Genomic DNA, 27,043 nt, shown 5'->3' with positions numbered 1-27,043 from the left:
TAAATATGTGTATATATGACAAATATACATATTATATAATTATGTTTGGGTGTTAACAGCGGAGGGTGAAAGCGAGTAGGTATTCATAGGAGCCTAAGAAAACAGCAGCAGGTGTAGTGGTCTATAGGAAATAGCTCCTGTTTACTCCAAACTATTTTAACTCGTTTTTGTTTTATATTTTCACAACTTTGTCTGACACTGGGAGTTGTAGACAGGTCCCAATTTGGGGCATTTTTATCTTAAATGAGTAAGCGGACCACCTCCAACATCTTTGTAGTTGGAGCTTTACCACAAACACCACACATCATGACCACAAACACCACACATCATGACCACAAACACAACACATCATGACCACAAACACCACACATCATGACCACAAACACCACACATCATGACCACAAACACCACACATCATGACCACAAACACCACACACATCATGACCACAAACACCACACACATCATGACCACAAACACCACACATCATGACCACAAACACCACACATCATGACCACAAACACCACACATCATGACCACAAACACCACACACATCATGACCACAAACACCACACATCATGACCACAAACACCACACACATCATGACCACAAACACCACACACATCATGACCACAAACACCACACATCATGACCACAAACACCACACACATCATGACCACAAACACCACACACATCATGACCACAAACACCACACATCATGACCACAAACACCACACACATCATGACCACAAACACCACACATCATGACCACAAACACCACACACATCATGACCACAAACACCACACACATCATGACCACAAACACCACACACATCATGACCACAAACACCACACATCATGACCACAAACACCACACATCATGACCACAAACACCACACATCATGACCACAAACACCACACATCATGACCACAAACACCACACACATCATGACCACAAACACCACACATCATGACCACAAACACCACACACATCATGATCACAAACACCACACATCATGACCACAAACACCACACACATCATGACCACAAACACCACACATCATGACCACAAACACCACACATCATGACCACAAACACCACAACACATCATGACCACAAACACCACACATCATGACCACAAACACCACACACATCATGACCACAAACACCACACACATCATGACCACAAACACCACACATCATGACCACAAACACCACACATCATGACCACAAACACCACACATCATGACCACAAACACCACACACATCATGACCACAAACACCACACACATCATGACCACAAACACCACACACATCATGACCACAAACACCACACATCATGACCACAAACACCACACATCATGACCACAAACACCACACATCATGACCACAAACACCACAACACATCATGACCACAAACACCACACATCATGACCACAAACACCACACACATCATGACCACAAACACCACACATCATGACCACAAACACCACACATCATGACCACAAACACCACACATCATGACCACAAACACCACACATCATGACCACAAACACCCACACATCATGACCACAAACACCACACATCATGACCACAAACACCACACACATCATGACCACAAACACCACACAATCATGACCACAAACACCACACACATCATGACCCAAACACCACACATCATGACCACAAACACCACACATCATGACCACAAACACCACACACATCATGACCACAAACACCACACATCATGACCACAAACACCACACACATCATGACCACAAACACCACACATCATGACCACAAACACCACACATCATGACCACAAACACCACACATCATGACCACAAACACCACACACATCATGACCACAAACACCACACATCATGACCACAAACACCACACACATCATGACCACAAACACCACACACATCTGACCACAAACACCACACACATCATGACCACAAACACCACACATCATGACCACAAACACCACACATCATGACCACAAACACCACACATCATGACCACAAACACCACACATCATGACCACAAACACCACACACATCATGACCACAAACACCACACATCATGACCACAAACACACACATCATGACCACAAACACCACACATCATGACCACAAACACCACACATCATGACCACAAACACCACACATCATGACCACAAACACCACACATCATGACCACAAACACCACACATCATGACCACAAACACCACACATCATGACCACAAACACCACACATCATGACCACAAACACCACACACATCATGACCACAAACACCACACATCATGACCACAAACACCACACACATCATGACCACAAACACCACACATCATGACCACAAACACCACACACATCATGACCACAAACACCACACATCATGACCACAAACACCACACACATCATGACCACAAACACCACAACACATCATGACCACAAACACCACACACATCATGACCACAAACACCACAACACATCATGACCACAAACACCACACATCATGACCACAAACACCACACATCATGACCACAAACACCACACATCATGACCACAAACACCACACATCATGACCACAAACACCACACATCATGACCACAAACACCACACACATCATGACCACAAACACCACACATCATGACCACAAACACCACACACATCATGACCACAAACACCACACATCATGACCACAAACACCACACACATCATGACCACAAACACCACACACATCATGACCACAAACACCACACACATCATGACCACAAACACCACACACATCATGACCACAAACACCACACACATCATGACCACAAACACCACAACACATCATGACCACAAACACCACACATCATGACCACAAACACCACACATCATGACCACAAACACCACACATCATGACCACAAACACCACAACACATCATGACCACAAACACCACACACATCATGACCACAAACACCACACATCATGACCACAAACACCACACATCATGACCACAAACACCACACACATCATGACCACAAACACCACACATCATGACCACAAACACCACACATCATGACCACAAACACCACACACATCATGACCACAAACACCACACATCATGACCACAAACACCACACACATCATGACCACAAACACCACACATCATGACCACAAACACCACACACATCATGACCTACAAACACCACACACATCATGACCACAAACACCACAACACATCATGACCACAAACACCACACACATCATGACCACAACACCACACACATCATGACCACAAACAACCACACATCATGACCACAAACACCACACACATCATGACACAAACACCACAACACATCATGACACGAAACACACCCACAACACATCATGACCACAAACACACACACATCATGACCACAAACACCACACACATCATGACCACAAAACACCACACATCATGACCACAAACACCACAACACATCATGACCACAAACCACCAACACATCATGACCACAAACACCACACACATCATGACCACAAACACCACAAACACATCATGACCACAAACACCACACATCATGACCACAAACACCACAACACATCATGACCACAAACACCACACACTCATGACCACAAACACCACAACACATCATGACCACAAACACCACACACATCATGACCACAAACACCACACATCATGACCACAAACACCACACATCATGACCACAAACAACACATCATGACCACAAACACCACACATCATGACCACAAACACCACAACACATCATGACCACAAACACCACACACATCATGACCACAAACACCACACATCATGACCACAAACACCACAACACATCATGACCACAAACACCACACATCATGACCACAAACACCACAACACATCATGACCACAAACACCACACATCATGACCACAAACACCACACATCATGACCACAAACACCACAACACATCATGACCACAAACACCACACACATCATGACCACAAACACCACAACACATCATGACCACAAACACCACACATCATGACCACAAACACCACAACACATCATGACCACAAACACCACACATCATGACCACAAACACCACACATCATGACCACAAACACCACACATCATGACCACAAACACCACACATCATGACCACAAACAAGTGCCTCAGGAGTCTGGCAGTCACCCCCACATAAGGTGACCTTGAGGTCGACCTTTACAAGGAAGGCCACATTTAATGTTGACATTACAGTATTACATCCTTCTGGGTCTTAAAATAAGCTGTGTGGTGTAATTAAAAGAGGCGGGAGAGGAACAGGTGTGAAGTAAGAGGGCGAGGTAGTGGAGAGGTGACGAGGATGGGAGGGAGGAAGGGAATGGGAAAGAGGAACGGGAGAGAGAGAGGGAAATGAACGGGAGAAGAACAGGGAATGTGAGAGATGAAGGGATAGTGAGATTATCGGGTTACAACTTTTAATGACATGAGGGTGAAGACGGTGGAGGCAGTGAAGACGACCCAACGGTGAATGTGATCGTATTCTTAGGTTACCAGAAGCTGAAGTAGACGCTGGTGGGCGTGTGCTGGCGCCGGTGGGCGTGTGCTGGCCCTGGTGGGCGTGTGCTGGCGCCGGTGGGCGTGTGCTGGCGCCGGTGGGCGTGTGCTGGCGCCGGTGGGCGTGTGCTGGCCCTGGTGGGCGTGTGCTGGCGCCGGTGGGCGTGTGCTGGCGCCGGGGGGGGGGCGTATGTGTTAAATGAGGAAGTTTCCAGTACCGTCGAGGGCGGGTGCTGTGGTGGCGTGCATTTTATGTAAACACAGAAGGCCTGGCGGGCTGGTGACTGATGGCTGCAGACGGGAGGGGTAAACTGAGCCTGTACAGGAAAGTCTTACTCATCGCAGTGTACGCAGCTGCTGGGCTGGTCTCTACCACCCAAGGGCTGGTCTCTACCACCCAAGGGCTGCCTCATGTACACCTCTATAAGCTCTGTGTCACACCTAACAAAAACTGTACCATCCAAACAGTCCGCCGTTCGAATCCCACTGAAGAAGCACTCTCGCGTTCCGATTCGGTTTATGGTAGTTTCCGGAGGATAACCGTATCGGTTACCGGAATACCGGAAGACTTCAGCTGGCTGCCTTGAGGTGGTTCCAAAGTCAGTGTCCCCGCGGTCAATGGTCATTATACATATAGAGTGTTGAAAACATTCTGGTCCTTAATATTGATAGAATTGTCTCTTGGTTCTTCCAGCCGACCGGCTGGGGAGCCGGTCGGCCGAGCGGACAACACGCTGGACTTGTGATCCTGTGGTCCCGGGTTCGATCCCGGGCGCCGGAGAGAAACAATGGGCAGAGTTTCTTTCACCCTATGCCCCCTGTTACCTAGCCGTAAAATAGGTACCTGGGTGTTAGTCAGCTGTCACGGGCTGCTTCCTGGGGGTGGAGGCCTGGTCGAGGACCGGGCCGCGGGGACACTAAAACCCCCGAAATCATCTCAAGATAACCTCAAGATTGGTGCATCCACTGCACCTCTTACTCTTCAGCAGGGCTATTTTGCACTTCCTGCCATGCCTTCTGTTCTTGTAAGGAATGATTTCCGTGTGTAGATTCGAAACCTGTTTCTCTTAATATTTTCCCGTTGTAAATGATTATGTATCTCACGCCTTGTAACGTCATGGGACTGTAACATCAGGTAATTGTAATCTCTTTAGAAACCACTAACCTCTGCACGTTCTTCCCCTGTTCACTTTACTGAATTACTTCTTCCCTGAGTTGTTATTATATTAATTATATTATTATTAACTGTGCCTGTGAGTTAATTACTGTTTAGAGTTCAACTCTCTTGTACTGAACACCATTGCGCAGGATCTGGCCTTCCTCTTTGGCCCAACACGATCGAGTAGCGTCGATTCAAAGCATTCGACGTCGAAATCAGCGCCGTTTTGCCCAGATTTACCCACTGGGGACGTGGCGTAAGAGGCCACATCAACTGAAGGAGGGTTGATGGAGAGGGCGTGGGCCGGGTGCTGGGTCATCGTCAACACCAGCCGTCGCCCCTCCTCCTCCCTCCTACACCATCTTGAGTACCTTTTTTCTGTTTTATCAAGCGAGCTGCTGAATATTCTGCGAGTCAATAATGACTGCTAATGCTATTACGGCAAATCACGATTATCTTTAGTACATTTATGGACAATGAGCAAGTCATTTCTTGCAGGAAATGGCGAAGATACACACACACACGCACGCACCCACACACGCACGCACACACGCATGCGGTGTTTTGTGCGGCCACCGCCAGACTTTGTTCAAACAACGGACAAATTTGGAAGGTAAAATTAATTTACAACTTAGGCTACCCCCCTTTCAACCGGCACCCCACCCCACCATCTACCCCCACCACCGACACCCCCCACCACCGACACCCCCCACCACCGACACCCCCCACCACCGTCTACCCCCACCACCGTCTACCCCCCCACCACCGACACCCCACACCACCATCAACCCCCACCACCGACACCCCACACCACCATCTACCCCCACCACCGACACCCCACACCACCATCTACCCCCACCACCGACACCCCCCACCACCATCTACCCCCACCACCGACACCCCACACCACCATCTACCCCACCACCGACACCCCACACCACCATCTACCCCCACCACCGACACCCCCCACCACCGTCTACCCCCACCACCGACACCCCACACCACCATCTACCCCCACCACCATCTACCCCCACCACCGACACCCCACACCACCATCTACCCCCACCACCGACACCCCACACCACCGTCTACCCCCACCACCGACACCCCCCCACCACCGTCTACCCCCACCACCGACACCCCACACCACCGTCTACCCCCACCACCGACACCCCCCACCACCGTCTACCCCCACCACCGACACCCCACACCACCGTCTACCCCCACCACCGACACCCCCCACCACCGTCTACCCCCACCACCGACACCCCACACCACCGACACCCCACACCACCGTCTACCCCCACCACCGACACCCCCCACCACCGTCTACCCCCACCACCGACACCCCCCACCACCGTCTACCCCCACCACCGACACCCCACACCACCATCTACCCCCACCACCGTCTACCCCCCCACCACCGACACCCCACACCACCGACACCCCACACCACCGTCTACCCCCACCACCGACACCCCACACCACCGTCTACCCCCACCACCGACACCCCACACCACCATCTACCCCCACCACCGTCTACCCCCCCACCACCGACACCCCACACCACCGACACCCCACACCACCGTCTACCCCCACCACCGACACCCCCCACCACCGTCTACCCCCACCACCGACACCCCACACCACCATCTACCCCCACCACCGTCTACCCCCCCACCACCGACACCCCACACCACCGACACCCCACACCACCGTCTACCCCCACCACCGACACCCCCCACCACCGTCTACCCCCACCACCGACACCCCACACCACCGACACCCCACACCACCGTCTACCCCCACCACCGACACCCCCCACCACCGTCTACCCCCACCACCGACACCCCACACCACCGACACCCCACACCACCGTCTACCCCCACCACCGACACCCCCCACCACCGTCTACCCCCACCACCGACACCCCACACCACCGACACCCCACACCACCGTATACCCCCACCACCGACACCCCCCACCACCGTCTACCCCCACCACCGACACCCCACACCACCGACACCCCACACCACCGTCTACCCCCACCACCGACACCCCCCACCACCGTCTACCCCCACCACCGACACCCCCCACCACCGTCTACCCCCACCACCGACACCCCCCACCACCGTCTACCCACACCACCCCACGCTGGCCCTTTATGACCCCACACGCCCCCCAAACTAAGCCTCTCACACGAACAAATCCACAAGGGCCGTGACGAGGATTCGAACCTGCGTCCGGGATCTCACACCTCAAGGACCTTCCGCATGGCACTGCAAGTGAGGCAACTGGTGCCAGCTGCGTGTTTGTGTGCCCCCTTAACCTTATATATTTTATTGAAACGTTTTAAAATATACTCTGAAACAAAAGAGAATGTCGCTCCAAGGTCGGAGGCCAGACGGTGTGGATAACTTCACCCATTATTTTTTTCAATATGACACTTGGGTGGTATGTGACTGTCATAGGCTTATCGGGTTCGGTCAAATTGCTTTCCCTTCAATAAATATTTGCTCCTACAGCGATATTTTTTTATGAATTCTGAACTAAGGGATTTTTTTTCATGGTTGTAAGCAATTTTTCGTCTTTTCATATAGATTTTGAGCATCGTGTACCAAGCTCTTGACACACTGTCAAGAGTGTGTTCATATATTCTTGGTTAGCTCCACAAATTCTGATGTACTTGAATGTGTTAAAAATTATATTAATTTTATATTAATTTTGTGTTGTGTGTGTGTGTGAGAGAGAGAGAGAGAGAGAGAGAGAGAGAGAGAGAGAGAGAGAGAGAGAGAGAGAGAGAGAGAGAGAGAGAGAGAGAGAGAGAGAGAGAGAGAGAGAGTGTGTGTGTGTGTGTGTTGGGGAAGAGGGGAGTGAAAAAAGATGGAGAATGTGGAGAGGTGAGAAGAGGGGGGGGGGGGTGATGGGGTAAAACGGGGGGAGGGGATGACCCGGACCCCGCCGGGTACCCATGTAGTTATATGTATATAAACGATATGAGAATACTGGAGAATGATGTATAGGGGCACACGAAGCCTTGATATATGGCCTGCTACACTAAGTATATGGGGCTATAAATGCAGTATTTACCTGAATTTACCCGAAGGACACTTCACACGCGGCCTTGACATGTACATGAAGCCGGCGGCTTGTCAAATGTCCCCCCCCCCCAATTTATCCTGATGATTTTATCGATTTAGATTTTAAAATATAACAGTAATTTGGCAGTTACGGCTTCGGCGGGTAGGCGGTACCATAGGCTTATAACCCTGTGGGTGAAATAAACCATCTCATGTTTCCTTCCTGCATTGTGGCTAGTTGAGCTTGGAACCATTGTTCCCTTTTTTTTAGATAGTTAGTTTAGTTCATTTATTATGCACCCCATACCCATCTTGTGGGGGGTAGTGGAAAGGGTTACAGAGGCACATAATGGGCTCAGGGACTGAACCCCACAATTCATTTAGCTAATCAAGTTACATATATACAAGAGTTTTTTTGTTTTGTTTTTTGAGATATATACAAGAGTTGTTACATTCTTGTACAGCCACTAGTACGCGTAGCGTTTCAGGCAACAAAGAGGCAACACCTCTTTGTTTGTGTTACATCTGACCTTTTGAAGAAGTTATCTGGATCAAGAGCTTCCTCATTGTTCAGTATTTTAACAGTTTCAGCAAGATCCGTCCTGTCATGCCTAGTTTGTAATGTTAGTCCTGTGGCCCTCAACCGTTCCTGATACGAGAGTCGACTTAGCTCTGGAAAGTTTTTATTGCCCGGTGTTGCCCTTTCTCCGGAGCAGCTATATGTCCTCTTGAAGATGAGGTCTTCAGAAGACCTTCTTATGTCCTTCTGAAGACGAGGTCTCCAAGCTAGGATACAATAACCCAAGTGGAGGCGCACCAGAGATTTATACAGTTAAATAACGACCTTTTTTCATTGAAGTCAAATATATCCAGAATAGTGGCATCCAAAATTATGGACAAAATATGGTCTATTGAACAAATCCACAAGGGCCGTGACGAGGATTCGAACCTGCCTCCAAGAGCATCCCAGACGCTGCCTTAATCGACTGAGCTACCACATGGTCAAAAAGAGTTGAAACCGAAGTTCTACTGAACTTACTGGATCCTGCAGCCTCTCCGAGACACAAACCAGGGTTTTACACAACTCCCCCCGGCACTCGAGCTTTGTCAATAGGCCGTTCTCCCTCTTCGCCCTTACATCATTACACAGTGTGATGTAGTGTAGTGTAGTGTAGTGTAGTGTAGTGTAGTGTAGTGTAGAGTGTAGTGTAGTGTTATGGTCTATTGCATGTAGAAGAGTCATTTGGGTGGCGGCACCCTGCCTGTGAAGCGAGGGGGGGGGGGGAAGGTTACAATGGGCACGTAATGGGCTCTGAAACTGAATCTCAGTGTTTAGTTATCTGAACAAGTTACAGCACTAATTCTGTAACTAATGAACTAGTCACAGAATTAGTTAGTATATATATGTCGACAGTCTGTTTACAGTTTAGAACCTAAAAAAAACATTTGTTGAACGTTAGTCATCAACGTTCAACATTGATGAACACATTACTAATTTCATGAACATGTAAAGTTACACGATGATTTAGGCACGTGTGAGGTATTCTCCAAGTCAATTTGTGATTCAGTTACAAGGGCAGTATTTTAGTGGATGATACAACCATGAAAGTGAACACGCGGTTATGATTGGTTATGGGATACGGTTATGATGTGAACACGCAGTTATGATATGAACAAGTATTGTAGTGATAGACGAACTGGCTAGTGTAGATTTTAACTTTACCTGTGAGCTTTTAAATTTGTTCTCATAAGCAATCCAAGGTTATTACAATCCAAGGTTATTACAATCCAAGGTTATTACAATCCAAGGTTATTACAATCCAAGGTTATTACAATCCAAGGTTATTACAATCCAAGGTTATTACAATCCAAGGTTATTACAATCCAAGGTTATTACAATCCAAGGTTATTACAATCCAAGGTTATTACAATCCAAGGTTATTACAATCCAAGGTTATCACAATCCAAGGTTATCACAATCCAAGGTTATTACAATCCAAGGTTATCACAATCCAAGGTTATCACAATCCAAGGTTATCACAATCCAAGGTTATCACAATCCAAGGTTATTACAATCCAAGGTTATCACAATCCAAGGTTATCACAATCCAAGGTTATCACAATCCAAGGTTATCACAATCCAAGGTTATTACAATCCAAGGTTATTACAATCCAAGGTTATTACAATCCAAGGTTATCACAATCCAAGGTTATCACAATCCAAGGTTATCACAATCCAAGGTTATCACAATCCAAGGTTATTAGACTACCGCGTTAAGAACATGCTTTTGCTAACTCTACAGTTCTTGTCATGCACTCTGAGGCAAATACTGTATAGCATCCATAAGCAAGTCTCTTATCCTTTCCAATAGATTTGATTTTGTATTGTTGCCGCTAGAAGCGGCTATAGTTGATTGTGCGCCCCATACTCATCCTGTGAGCGGTAGCGCAAAAAAGAGAGGATTACCAAGGGCATAAAATGGTCTTCATCTGACCTCAACGGTGATTATTAGTCGAGGAACGATACGGGTTTCATAATATTTACCAGAGTGAGGAAATATGTAGCGGGAAATTAAATATTTGAGGGTAATCCCTTGAGGGCTGTGTTGTAGCTTAAGGCGAGGGGGCGAAGCCCATTTTAACCTAGACAGATAAACATTGTATGCGTGAGGATGGTGGGTAAGCGGAGAGGAATCTCTCAGCATACGTGAGTCCCGGCCACACTCATTAGGGCTACTCATTGTCTTACACTTACGATGAGTCTCCAGTAGCTGTTTCCTTCCGTTACGAGTTCACACTAACACTGCCATCCCTGGTTTTCCCAGCGTGAGTCAGTGTGTTGGAACCTGTTACTGCCTCCACCCTCTCCCCCCCCCACCATACACGGTCGCTACCATACACTGCTGCCACCATACACTGCCGCCACCATACACTGCCGCCACCATACACTCCCGCCACCATACACTGCCGCCACCATACACTGCCGCCACCATACACTGCCTCTACCATACACTACCGCCACCATACACTCCCGCCACCATACACTGCCTCTACCATACACTGCCTCTACCATACACTGCCGCCACCATACACACCCTCCACCATACACTGCCTCTACCATACACTACCGCCACCATACACTCCCGCCACCATACACTGCCTCTACCATACACTACCGCCACCATACACTGCCGCCACCATACACTGCCTCTACCATACACTACCGCCACCATACACTGCCGCCACCATACACTGCCTCTACCATACACTACCGCCACCATACACTGCCGCCACCATACACTGCCTCTACCATACACTACCGCCACCATACACTGCCGCCACCATACACTGCCTCTACCATACACTACCGCCACCATACACTCCCGCCACCATACACTGCCTCTACCATACACTACCGCCACCATACACTGCCGCCACCATACACTACCGCCACCATACACTGCCGCCACCATACACTGCCTCTACCATACACTACCGCCACCATACACTCCCGCCACCATACACTGCCTCTACCATACACTACCGCCACCATACACTGCCGCCACCATACACTGCCTCTACCATACACTACCGCCACCATACACTGCCGCCACCATACACTCCCGCCACCATACACACCCACCACCATACACACCCACAACCATACACTCCCACAACCATACACTCCCGCCACCATACACACCCACCACCATACACACCCACCACCATACACTCCCGCCACCATACACACCCACCACCATACACACCCGCCACCATACACTCCCGCCACCATACACACCCGCCACCATACACACCCGCCACCATACACACCCACCACCATACACACCCACCACCATACACACCCACCACCATACACTCCCGCCACCATACACACCCACCACCATACACACCCACCACCATACACACCCACCACCATACACACCCACCACCATACACACCCACCACCATACACTCCCGCCACCATACACACCCACCACCATACACACCCACCACCATACACACCCACCACCATACACACCCACCACCATACACACCCACCACCATACACACCCACCACCATACACACCCGCCACCATACACACCCGCCACCATACACTCCCACCACCATACACACCCACCACCATACACTCCCACCACCATACACTCCCACCACCATACACTCCCACCACCATACACACCCGCCACCATACACCCTCGCCACCATACACACCCACCACCATACACACCCACCACCATACACTCCCACCACCATACACACCCACCACCATACACTCCCACCACCATACACACCCACCACCATATACACTCCCACCACCATACACTCCCACCACCATACACTCCCACCACCATACACACCCGCCACCATACACACCCGCCACCATACACTCCCACCACCATACACTCCCACCACCATACACTCCCACCACCATACACTCCCACCACCATACACTCCCACCACCATACACTCCCACCACCATACACTCCCACCACCATACACTCCCACCACCATACACTCCCACCACCATACACTCCCACCACCATACACTCCCACCACCATACACACCCGCCACCATACACCCTCGCCACCATACACTGCCGCCACCATTTGGCGCGTCGCCTATCACATAATGCCCTTGTTTACCTAGTAGTAAATAGGTACCCAGGAGTTGGTCAGCTTGTGGTGGAGTTGCATCCTAGGAAAGATAAAAGTACCTCGATATAAGCCTAACGTATATATATACCCTGGCTGCCTGTCCCCGGGACAGAATTAATTATATTGAATTATATTAACAAATTCTTGACTTTTTACTTCACTGTTGAAGCTGCTAGTGACGTCATGGATGGAGATGGCCTCCACAAAATCTTTCAGTTTTTTTTCCACTTAACATCTGCACTGCGTACGTGTATTTTCATGTCTCACAGTATTTTGTACGTTGGGATCATGTCTCCTTTGGTTTCTTCCAGATCTTTAGTTGCTAGGTTCAGTTCACCTAACTTGCTTTTGTAGGTTCTTTGTATTATTTCAAGATGCAGCAATATCTCCACCTTCTTTTGGAGGTGGAGATATTGAACTTTTCGATCTTCTTTTCGTGTTTAAGAGTCTCCGTGGTGCAGTGGTAACACACTTGCCTGGCGTTCTGCGAGCGCTATGTCATGGGTTCGTATCCTGGCAGGGGAGGGTTTACTGGGCGCAAATCCTTAACTGTAGCCTCTGTTTAACTCAACAGTAAAATGTGTACTTGGTTGTAACAAGGATTCTTCGCGGCGGGGATCCTATTCCAGGGACCTGCCCGAAACGCTGCGCGTACTAGCGGCTCTACAACCATGTAACAACTCTTCTATATATCTCAAAACAAAAAAGAGGTTAATGAGTCCCCGCCGCGGCCGCTTATCATATATGTAGTCAGATGTGGAGTGTGTATATTGTCCTTGAAGGGTGAGGGGTTAATGTGGTGGTGTTTGTATGTGTTGTGTTGTGGTGGTGTTATCTTGTTTACCGCTCCTTCTGGTGTTACGACGTTGGTGTCCTTACTTATTGCTGGGTCCCGGGACGAGCTCTAGCTCTAGGCCCCGTCTGCCGCCCTTCTTGTACCTCTCTTGTGTTGTAGTTTAACTATTTTGTTGTCCCGTCCTTCCTCCTTGCCACTTCGGGGTTGTTGTTGTTGTTTAGGCCGTAGTGGACTTACCTGGCACAGGAGCGGTGCTGTAACTGGACTTCTGGTGATTGATTCATAAAGATTAAGCCACCCAAAAGGTGGCACGGGCATGAATAACCCGTAAGTGGTGGCTCTTTTGAGCCATTGAGCTTCGAGATCTGTGGAGGCGCGACTGCACCCTGCGTGACGGGAGATGTCTCCCGGACCAAATGGTGTGAACTTCTGATTGATTGATGATTGATAAAGATTAAGCCACCCAAGAGGTGGCACGGGCATGAATAACCCGTAAGTGGTGGCCCTTTTGAGCCGTTACCAGTATCAATAGATGATACTGGAGATCTGTGGAGGTGCGACTGCACCCTGCGTGACGGGAGATGTCTCCCCCGTGGTGAACTTCTGGGGCTGTAGGATTTTTATATAACTTCAGGGCACCCGTTCCCCCCCCCCCAACCACAAGACATGAGGGAGAGGTGGGTACCTTAAAGTTGGGGATGGAGGTGGCTTCCATAACTACTACGTCGACAGGTGTGTTCCACTTGCTGGCCGCCCGTACAGGGACTTCCAGAACTTCCTTACGTTTCTTCCACTCATTTCGTTTCCAGCTTCCATTTATATACATTATTGTCATACTTTCTTTCACTTTTAAAAGAGGTTGTCATTGTCTACCTTGTTAATTATCCTCAGTATCCTGTATATTGCAATCATGTCCCCACTCCCCTGTTTCCTCTCTCCTCCAGGGGCCAGATTCACGAAGCAGTTACGCAAGTACTTACGAACGTGTACATCTTTCCTCAATCTTTGACGGCTTTGGTTACATTTATTAAACAGTTTACAAGCATGAAAACTTGCCAATCGACTGTTGTTATTGTTATAAACAGCTTCCTGGTGCTTCGGAGCTCATTAACTGTTTAATAATTGTAAACAAAGCCGCCAAAGATTGAGAAAAGATGTACAGGTTCGTAAGTGCTTGCGTAACTGCTTCGTGAATCTGGCCCCTGGCAGTGATGTGACGTCTAGTTCCTATAAGCTATCCTCATACCTTGGTCCTCTTAGCTCCGGCACCAGTCTTGTTACAAACCTTTGTACGTTTTTAATTTTGGTTATATGCTTCACAAGATGCGGGTGCCATACCGGCGCTGCATATTCCAGAATTGGTCTAACGAAGGCTGTGTAATTGCATTAAATGAATCCTAATTTAGGTTTCAAAACCATGTTCTAATATTTGCCAGCGTCGCATATGCTGCTGATGTTACCCTGTTTGTGTGAGCCTCTGGAAGTAGTGTTGTATTTATATCCACTCCCCCCAACCCTCTTCTCTTTCCGATTCCTTTAGTTACCTTCCTTCATTGGTGTAGATACTTTCTGGCTTCCTTTCTGCCATTCCCTTCGTCAATACTTTACACTTGTTGAGATTGAATTCTAGCATCCATTACACACAGAAATCACAATAGCGTGATGCATCAAATGAACAAATGAACCCTCGTAACGGCTCTTGTGGACTTGTTCATTAGCATCCATTTGTTTGCCCACTGATGGAGTTAGTCAAGGTCATCCTGTAACTTTCTGCAGTCCTCCTCAAGTTTTCACATTCATCATTAGCTTTGTGTCATGATCACAGGCACATGACACAAAGGTACATTGTTAGGTACAGTCTCAAACTGTACCTGGCAAACATTGCCAGGTACAGTCTCATTCCTCCTGGAAGGTTATTCGCGTAAATTAGGAACAGCAGCGGTCCTAGGACCGACCCTTGGAGAACTCCACCTGTGGCCTTCCTGCAACTCGAAACCTCGTCTCTGACTGTGACTCTGTTTTCTGCCCTTCAGGTACTCCCTTACCCAGTTCATTGTCTTCAAGTTATCCTTGCTTGCTTCTTCCCTCCTGTACACCAGCCTTTCATGAGTGTGAAGAGTGTGTGGAGTGTGTGTGGGGTGTGGAGAGTGTGTGGGGTGTATGAAGAGTGTGTGGAGAGTGTGTGGGGTGTGGAGAGTGTGTGGGGTGTATGAAGAGTGTGTGGAGAGTGTGTGGGGTGTGGAGAGTGTGTGGGGTGTGTGAAGAGTGTGTGGAGAGTGTGTGGGGTGTGTGAAGAGTGTGTGGAGAGTGTGTGGGGTGTGTGAAGAGTGTGTGGGGTGTGTGAAGAGTGTGTGGAGAGTGTGTGGAGAGTGTGTGGGGTGTGGAGAGTGTGTGGGGTGTGTGAAGAGTGTGTGGAGAGTGTGTGGGGTGTGTGAAGAGTGTGTGGGGTGTGTGAAGAGTGTGTGGAGAGTGTGTGGGGTGTGTGAAGAGTGTGTGGGGTGTGTGGGGTGTGTGGAGAGTGTGTGGGGTGTGTGGAGAGTGTGTGGAGAGTGTGTGGGGTGTGTGAAGAGTGTGTGGGGTGTGTGAAGAGTGTGTGGGGTGTGTGAAGAGTGTGTGGGGTGTGGAGAGTGTGTGGGGTGTGTGGAGAGTGTGTGGGGTGTGGAGAGTGTGTGGGGTGTGTGAAGAGTGTGTGGAGAGTGTGTGGGGTGTGGAGAGTGTGTGGGGTGTGTGGGGGTGTGTGGAGAGTGTGTGGAGTGTGGAGAGTGGGGGGGGGGTGTGAAGAGTGTGTGGGGGGGTGTGGAGAGTGTGTGGGGGTGTGGAGAGTGTGTGGGGGGGTGTGGAGAGTGTGTGGGGGTGTGGAGAGTGTGTGGGGCTGTGGAGAGTGGGGGGGGTGTGAAGAGTGGGGGGGGGTGCGAAGAGTGTGTGGGGGTGTGTTGAGAGAGTGAGGGCATGTGAAGAGTGTGTAAGGGCATGTGAAGAGTGTAGGAGCATGTGAAGAGTGTGTAGGAGTGTGTGGGGGTGTGTGAGGAAGTTAGTCAGCTGGTGGTGGGGAGTGTGAGGGCTCCAGACGCTACACTGTGTACGCTACCTGACCTTAACCGCCCAGATGTTTGACGTCTCACATCCACCTTCCTCCTCCAAGTATGGCTCCTGAAGGAGTCTCGTAGAATACTTGGCTTCGCTCTCGACTCACAATCGGGGGGAATCCCGGGTTCGATTAGCCTGAAGAGACAGAAACGGTTGGGCACGTTTCTCTTCACCTAATGCCTCAATCCGGGGGTTTAGAAAACTCTTTCCATTTGATTGTTACCGCCGGAGGCACCTAATTTATTGTGCACCCTATACTCATCCTGTGAGCGGTAGCGCAAAAAGCTTAACAGAGAGCACAAACGGTCTTAACCTCAACGGAGGTTATTGTATATTGTATATATATATTTTATATATATATATATATATATATATTATATATATATATATATCATATATATATATATATATATATATATATATATATAAATATATATATATATATATATATATATATATATATATATATATATATATATATATCATATATATATATATATATATATATATATATATATATATATATATATATATATATATATATATTATATATATATATATATATATATATATATATATATATATATATATATATTATATATATATATATCATATATATATATATATATATATATATATATATATATATATATCAGTCTGGTGTTGACAAAGGCTTTAACAAAGCCGAAACGTTCACCTCATTTCATATTTCTCTGTGGATTTTCCGCATATTATATATATATATATATATATATATATATATATATATATATATATATATATATATATATATATATATATATATGCATATGTCGTCTATGCCTTCACATGCCCACTTGGGGACTGTCAGCCCCAAAGAACTCAGTATATAGGCAAGACAACAACGTCTCTTTCCAGGCGATTAACAATGCATAAGCAACAGGGCTCCATCAAGGAACACATAATCTCTTCCCACAACCAGACCATCACCAGAGAAGTCTTAACAAGCAACACAGAAATCATCGATTGATGCAGCGGTAGCAGGCGGCTTGACATCAGCGAGGCACTACACATCAAAAAGTCAACACCAGCAATCAACAGTCAATTAACACATAACTATATTCTACCCACTTCAAGACCCCGAACCAACATAGAAGCAGCAAGAGAAAATATGGGCCAATAGGCCTTCTGTAGTTACTTTCATTCTTATGTTCTCATATGCAATTCATACCCATTAATTTGTGTCACCTCACCCAAAAATATTTGTCATATCACCTCACCCAAAACTAATATAAGCATGAAATGATATGTGTGAACCTGGTTGATACCTGGTTGATGGAATTCTGGGAGTTCTTCTACTCCCCAAGCCCGGCCCGAGGCCAGGCTTGACTTGTGAAAGTTTGGTCCACCAGGCTGTTGCTTGGAGCGGCCCGCAGGCCCACTTACCCATCACAGCCCGATTGGTCCGGCACTCCTTGAAGGAAACAATCTAGTTTCATCTTGAAGATGTCCACGGTTATATTTCAATATTTCTTATGCTTGCTGGGAGGACGTTGAACAACCGCGGACCTCTGATGTTTATAGTGTTCTCTGATTGTGCCCATGGCACCTCTGCTCTTCACTGGTTCTATTCTGCATTTTCTTCCATGTCGTTCACTCCAGTACGTTGTTATTTTACTGTGCAGATTTGGGACCTGTCCCTCCAGTATTTTCCATGTGTATATTCTTTGGTATCTCTCTCGTCTCCTTTCTAGTGAGTACATTTGGAGAGCTTTGAGACTATCCCAATAATTTAGGTGTTTTATCTCGTCTATGCGTGCCGTATATGTTCTCTGTATTCCCTCTATTTCAGCAATCTCTCCTGTTCTGAAGGGGGAAGTGAGTACTGAGCAGTACTCAAGACGGGACAACACAAGCGACTTGAAGAGTACAACCATTGTGATGGGATCTCTGGACTTGAAGATTCTCGTAATCCATCCTTTCATTTTTCTGGCTGACGCAATACTTGCTTGGTTATGCTCTCTAAACGTTAGGTCGTCGGACATCATTATTCCCAAATCCTTGACATGCTGTTTTCCTACTATGGGCAGATTCGATTGTGTTTTGTACCCTTTATTATGTTTAAGATCCTCATTTTTGCCGTATCTGAGTACCTGGAATTTATTACCGTTAAACATCATGTTATTGTCTGCTGCCCAATCGAAAACTTTGTTAATATCTGTTTGTAGTTTATCAATGTCTTCAGCAGAGGTAATTTTCAACCTGTCTTTAAAAATGTGAGAAGTCCTTGCGAAACACTTTTAGGCGTCAGACCATAAGTAAAACATGAGAAAATGAACTTTGGAGAGTTAATTTTTCAATTACCCCTGACAGTGAAGAAAAACGTAAGAAATATTGAGAAGATCCGTGTTAGAATCATTAATTTTACCCTTTCGGTCATATATATATATATATATATATATATATATATATATATATATATATATATATATATATATATATATATATATATATATATATATATATATATATATATATATATATATATATATATATATATATATATATATGCTTCCTGTCTCTGACAAGACAAGTTAAGATTATACTGTATATGCTATATTTGCTAAAAATAATCATAACACAACATAAAACAGGAACAACAAAGGTAATGTTATTGTTTAGAGGCAGTTGTCTCTCAACACTGATTCAACAGTCTTAACTCATTGGTCAGATGGGTTCGAATCCCAGGGAGGGCGGCGACATGCGTGCCCCATATTCACCTACTAGTTAATAGACTAGGAAATTTGTCGACCATAGCTAGGCTGGCTCCCTGCACATAAGAAAATAAATACCTTTCGTCGCAGATGCTGGAGTACGGGGCGTGTTCCTTCACGTTAAGATCTGTCACCCCAGGGGCTTGGCTTAGGATTTACCTGGGTTGGTGGATTAATTAATCCATTTGTGGGATAGGATGTGTCTGGGATGTAGGGTTAGCATGTGTCTGGGATATGTGCGACGTGAGGGTAGGATATGTGTGAGGGATGCTGGGGTACGTCGGATGTATCTGGGATAAGGGTGGTAGGATGTGTCTGGGATATGGGGATAGGATGTGTGGGGTAGTAGGTGGTGTATGGGAGGTGCTCCGCGCAGCGTCCAACTCCCCACTGAGGTGAGAGACAACTGCCGGCCGGGCCACACACACGCACCATACTCCCACCTCTCCGCTCCCTACTCTACTACTGACGACCAAAAGAGAGAGAGAGAGGGTGTAATTTTCCTATCAAAAGAAGTATAATTGTTGTTTACGTCGATGTTGTGATTATCCATGGACGTGCAAATTACTGAGTATTCATCTATACACTGGCCAAAGGGAAAGCGGGTCCTAGAAACAGTGAAAGAGAGATTAGGGAATATATATATATATATATATATATATATATATATATATATATATATATATATATATATATATATATATATATATATATGTGTGTATATCACGAAAATAAACACGTGATTAAGAATGTGACAATGTCAGACCACGGAGGAAAAATGAAACAGGAAATTTCCTTAAGTACTTTCGTATATTAAATACATCTTCAGAAGGTGTATTTAGACCTTCTGAAGATGTATTTAATATACGAAAGTACTTAAGGAAATTTCCTGTTTCATTTTTCCTCCGTGGTCTGACATTGTCATATATATATATATATATATATATATATATATATATATATATATATATATATATATATATATATATATATATATATATATATATATATATATATATATATATATATATATATATATGCAGAATAACCACATATGAAAATTAGAAACTGCTTAACGCGTTTTCGGCTAATTCGCCTTCATCAGAGCAAAGTAGAATGAATGGATTCTACTTTGCTCTGATGAAGGCGAATTAGCCGAAAACGCGTTAAGCAGTTTCTAATTTTCATATGTGGTTATTCTGCATACTTGGATCAGTGTTTTTGTGATCATTGTTGCATATATATATATATATATATATATATATATATATATATATATATATATATATATATATATATATATATATATATATATATATATATATATATATATATATATATATATATATATATATATATATATATATATATATATATATAACACCAAACTTGTCGTCAGCTGCGAACACATTAACAAAATAATGTTGTCTGGAATATAAGCCAAACTAAAGTGACAAATATCAGGGAATAGCTGTTAGGAACTTCGATTAATAGGCCCCCCCCAGAACACTACATGCAACCAACCTCCTTAAGTCAACATAAGAACAAAGGCAACTGCAGAAGGCCTATTGGCCCATACGAGGCAGCTCCTATTTATAACCACCCAATCCCACTCATATACTTGTCCAACCCGTGCTTGAAACAATCGAGGGACCCCACCTCCACCACGTTACGCGGCAATTGGTTCCACAAATCAACAACCCTGTTACTGAACCAGTATTTACCCAAGTCTTTCATAAGAACAAAGGTAAGTGCAGAAGGCCTATTGGCCCATAATAGCTTTGTTAATCTTTCTTCATATGAAAGATTTCTAATTTGGGGAATTAACTTAGTCATCCTACGCTGGACACGTTCAAGTGAATTTATATCCATTCTATAGTAAGGCGACCAAAACTGAACTGCATAATCTAAATGGGGCCTAACCAGAGCAAGATATAGCTGAAAAACCACACCAGGTGTCTTGTTACTAACGCTTCGATTAATAAGAACATAAGAACATAAGAACAAAGGTAACTGCAGAAGGCCTATTGGCCCATACGAGGCAGCTCCTATTCTATAACCACCCAATCCCACTCATATACTTGTCCAACCCGTGCTTGAAACAATCGAGGGACCCCACCTCCACAATGTTACGCGGCAATTGGTTCCACAAATCAACAACCCTGTTACTGAACCAGTATTTACCCAAGTCTTTCCTAAATCTAAACTTATCCAATTTATACCCATTGTTTCGTGTTCTGTCCTGTGTTGATACTTTTAATACCCTATTAATATCCCCCGGTTATGTCCATTCATCCACTTGTAAACCTCTATCATGTCACCCCTAACTCTTCGCCTTTCCAGTGAATGCAACTTAAGCTTTGTTAATCTTTCTTCATATGAAAGATTTCTAATTTGGGGAATTAACTTAGTCATCCTACGCTGGACACGTTCAAGTGAATTTATATCCATTCTATAATATGGCGACCAAAACTGAACGGCATAATCTAAATGGGGCCTAACTAGAGCAAGATATAGCTTGAGAACCACACCAGGTGTCTTGTTACTAACGCTGCGATTAATAAATCCAAGTGTCCGATTTGCCTTATTACGAACATTTATGCATTGATCCTTTTGTTTTAAATTCTTACTAATCATAACTCCCAGATCCCTTTCGCAATCCGACTTCGCAATCACAACACCATCTAGCTCGTATCTTGTAACTCTATCATCATTACCTAACCTCAGAACTTTACATTTATCAGCATTAAACTGCATCTGCCAATCCTTTGACCATTTCAAAACCCTATCTAGATCAACTTGAAGTGATAGTGAGTCCTCCTCCGAATTAATTTCCCTACCGATCTTCGTATCACCGGCAAACCCGCAAATGCCGCCACTCAAACCCGAATCTAAATCATCTATACACATTATAAACAACAGAGGTCCCAGGACAGAGCCCCGAGGCACTCCACCCGCAACATTCTCCCACTCTGACTCGACCCCACCTACACCAACTCTCCGCTTCCCCCGGCACAGCCATGCCCCAATCCAGCCCAATATAGCACCCCCAATACCACGAGACTCCATCCCCCCAATCAGTCTCTCATGCGGCACTGCATCAAAAGCTCTGCCAAAGTCAAGGTACACAACATCGCAACCCCTACCACCATCAACTGCCTCAACAATGCTAGAACAAAAAGATAACAAATTTGTCAAACATGAACGGCCATCCACAAAACCATGCTGCGACTCAATTATTAATTTATGTTTTTCAAGATGAAGACGAATTTTATTTGCTATTATAGATTCGAGTAACTTTCCCACAATAGACGTTAGGCTAATTGGTCGATAGTTAGACGCAAGTGATCTATCTCCTTTCTTAAAAACTGGTATCACATTAGCAACTTTCCAAAACTCTGGCACTCTGCCTGACTCTATTGATTTATTAAATATGGTTGACAGTGGGTCACAAAGCTCCTCTTTGCATTCTTTAAGCACCCTGGCAAACACTTCATCCGGCCCTGGGGATTTGTTTGGTTTGAGTTTTACTATTTGTTTAAGAACATCCTCCCTGGTAACTGCTAAACTCGTCAACCTGTCCTCGTCTCCACCCACATAGACTTGTTCGGCTGAAGGCATATTGTTAAGTTCCTCTTTAGTAAATACAGATACAAAATATTTATTAAAAATACTACTCATCTCTTCATCACTATCTGTTATTTGACCTGTCTCAGTTTTTAATGGACCTATCCTTTCCCTAGTCTTAGTACGATATAACTGAAAAAACCCTTTAGGATTTGTCTTTGCTTGCCCTGCTATGCGAACTTCATAGTTTCTTTTTGCTTTCCTTATCTCTTTTTTAACATTTCTAACCAGTTGTACGAATTCCTGTTCTAAAGTGACCTCCCCATTTTTAATCCTTTTGTACCAAGTTCTCTTTTTACCTATAAGGTTCTTCAAATTCTTTGTTATCCACTTTGGGTCATTAGTATTCGATCTATTCAATTTGTATGGTATACTACGTTCCTGTGCTTTGTTTAGAATATTCTTAAATAAGTTATATATTGAATCCACATCGAAATCCCCATTTAAGTCACCTATCGCTGGGTTCATGTCTCGCTCCAAGACCGGCCCACACCCCATACCCAAGACTTTCCAATCAATTTGACCCAAAAAATTTCTTAGGCTATTAAAATCAGCTTTTCGAAAATCTGGCACTTTAACAGAATTTTCTCCTACTGGTCTATTCCATTCTATGCTAAATCTGATTTCTTTGTGATCACTGCTCCCTAGCTCACTCCCTATTTCGATGTCATTAATTTGCGTTTCCCTGTTAGTTAACACTAAATCTAAAATATTATTTTCCCGTGTTGGTTCCTTAATGTGTTGCGTAAGAAAGCAATCGTCAATTAATTCTAGAAAATCTTCTGCTTCACTATTCCCTGTTTTGTTCAACCAGTTTATTCCGCTAAAATTAAAGTCACCCATGACATAAATACTGTTAGATCTAGATGCTCTAGATATTTCATCCCATAGGTGCTTTGCTTCCATTCTGTCTAAATTTGGTGGCCTATATATTACTCCAATTATAATATTATTAGCTTTTTCGTTTAATTCAATCCAAATAGTTTCTGTGTGTGGCTCTGTTTTGATTCCCTCTTTGAGACTACATTTCAAATTGTCCCAAACATATATGGCTACTCCACCTCCTCGTCTAATATATCTATCTGTGTGAAATAGTTTAAATCAATATATTTGATATTCAGCTAATAGTTCTCTATTTTCTACATTCATCCACGTTTCGGTAAGTGCAATAATATCTATTTTTTCTGTGCAGACAAGAGCATTTAATTCGTTAATTTTATTTCTTAGACTTCTACTGTTAGTGTAATATACCCTAAGTGAATTGTTATTTTGCGGACCTTCTCTTTCCCTGATCGTTTTGCCAATTCCGTTCTCCCACGAACACATACTTTTATTACCTACTTCCTCCAAATCAATTCCCATACCTCTATCTACTAACAGTTTAAACCCAAACAAACACCTCTAACCACTTCTTCCAACGAGTTCGCAACAGCAACAACCCCAGCTCTCGATAGATGCACCCCATCACGAGCATACATTTCATTTCTTCCATAGAAGTGTTCCCAGTTGTCTATAAAAGATATTGCATTTGATTTGCAATATCTTTCCAGCCGGCAATTGACACCAAGTGCCCTCGATATCCATTCATTTCCCACTCCCTTTCTTGGAAGAATGCCACATATGATCGGGATTCCTCCCTTGCTCCTAACTAACTCTATGGCTGTTTTATACCTCTGAATCAGTTCCTCACTCCTAACTCGACCAACATCATTTCCTCCCACGCTAATGCAAATAATGGGATTGTTCCCATTACCAGCCATAATATCATTCATGTTGTTTATAATATCACCAATGCCAGCTCCGGGATAGCAAACCCTTAACCTGTTCCCCCTATCTCTAGCACAAAACGTTCTATCCAAATACCTTATCTGGGAATCTCCCACAACTAATGTTTGCTTAGGTACTTCCTTTACTTTCTGAGGGGCCTGCGCTTCCTTTCTCTTCGTTGCTTTCCCTTTTGCGCGATCCACAGTCTCTCCACAGCACTCGTCCTCCAAAACGTCAAATGAATTAGAAGTTGCTATGGCGTTTGAAGGCGGCTTTATCAAAGTCTTCTTAAGGCCCCTGTCTTTCGCAACTCTCCAAGACGAGGTTCCTTTACTACTGGTCTCCTCCTTCGTTACTTCTCGTTGTTCTTTCAGCTGACGCACCTCCTCCCGCAGAGAGTCCAACTCTGTCCTCAGGGCTCCCACTAGAGTCACCAGGTCCTTTACTACAACTTCCATATTGCTATGATAATATAACAACAATGTTATAATATAACAATAAATCCAAGTGTCCGATTTGCCGTATTACGAACATTCATGCATTGATCCTTTTGTTTTAAATTCTTACTTATCATAACTCCCAGATCCATTTCGCAATTCGACTTCGCAATCTCAACACCATCTAGCTCGTATCTTGTAACTCTATCATCATTACCTAGCCTCAAAATTTGTTCCCATTTGTCTATGAAAGATATTGCATTAGATTTGCAATATCTTTCCAGCCGGCAATTGACACCAAGTGCCCTCGACATCCATTCATTTCCCAAATACCATATTCCCATATAGGATCTGGGAGTTATGATTAGTAAGAATTTAAAACAAAAGGATCAATGCATAAATGTTCGTAATAAGGCAAATCGGACACTTGGATTTATTAATCGCAGCGTTAGTAACAAGACACCTGGTGTGGTTCTCAAGCTATATCTTGCTCTAGTTAGGCCCCATTTAGATTATGCAGTTCAGTTTTGGTCGCCATATTATAGAATGGATATAAATTCACTTGAACGTGTCCAGCGTAGGATGACTAAGTTAATTCCCCAAATTAGAAATCTTTCATATGAAGAAAGATTAACAAAGCTTAAATTGCATTCACTGGAAAGGCAAAGAGTTAGGGGTGACATGATAGAGGTTTACAAGTGGGTGAATGGACATAACAAAGGGGATATTAATAGGGTATTAAAAGTATCAACACAAGACAGAACACGAAACAATGGGTATAAATTGGATAAGTTTAGATTTAGGAAAGACTTGGGTAAATACTGGTTCGGTAACAGGGTTGTTGATTTGTGGAACCAATTACCGCGTAACGTGGTGGAGATGGGGTCCCTCGATTGTTTCAAGCGCGGGTTAGACATGTATATGAGTGGGATTGGGTGGTTATAGATAGGAGCTGCCTCGTATAGGCCAATAGGCCTTCTGCAGTTACCTTGTTCTTATGTTCTTATAAGGTATTAGAAAGGTGTTATAAGGTATTAAAAGTATCAACACAAGACAGAACACGAAACAATGGGTATAAATTGGATAAGTTTAGATTTAGGAAAGA

At 45.0% G+C, this 27,043-nt stretch overlaps 1 protein-coding gene across 5 annotated transcripts in view; it reads right to left on the bottom strand.

Annotated features, from left to right (window-relative positions):
- LOC123755802 (uncharacterized) overlaps positions 1 to 20,556 on the bottom strand; it is an 81,859-nt gene extending 61,303 nt beyond the window's left edge. For all 5 annotated transcript variants that reach the window (XM_045738623.2, XM_045738624.2, XM_045738625.2 and 2 more), the window contains exon 1: positions 20,186 to 20,556. The gene's annotated coding sequence lies outside the window, so the exon portion shown is untranslated. The remainder of the gene's footprint in view (positions 1 to 20,185) is intronic.
- Between the last annotated feature and the right edge of the window lie 6,487 nt (positions 20,557 to 27,043).

The sequence above is a fragment of the Procambarus clarkii genome, chromosome 43 (assembly GCF_040958095.1).
Source record: "Procambarus clarkii isolate CNS0578487 chromosome 43, FALCON_Pclarkii_2.0, whole genome shotgun sequence".
Taxonomy (NCBI): domain Eukaryota; kingdom Metazoa; phylum Arthropoda; class Malacostraca; order Decapoda; family Cambaridae; genus Procambarus; species Procambarus clarkii.
Note: the sequence above shows the minus strand (reverse complement) of the source record. Positions and strands in the feature narration are given on the sequence as shown.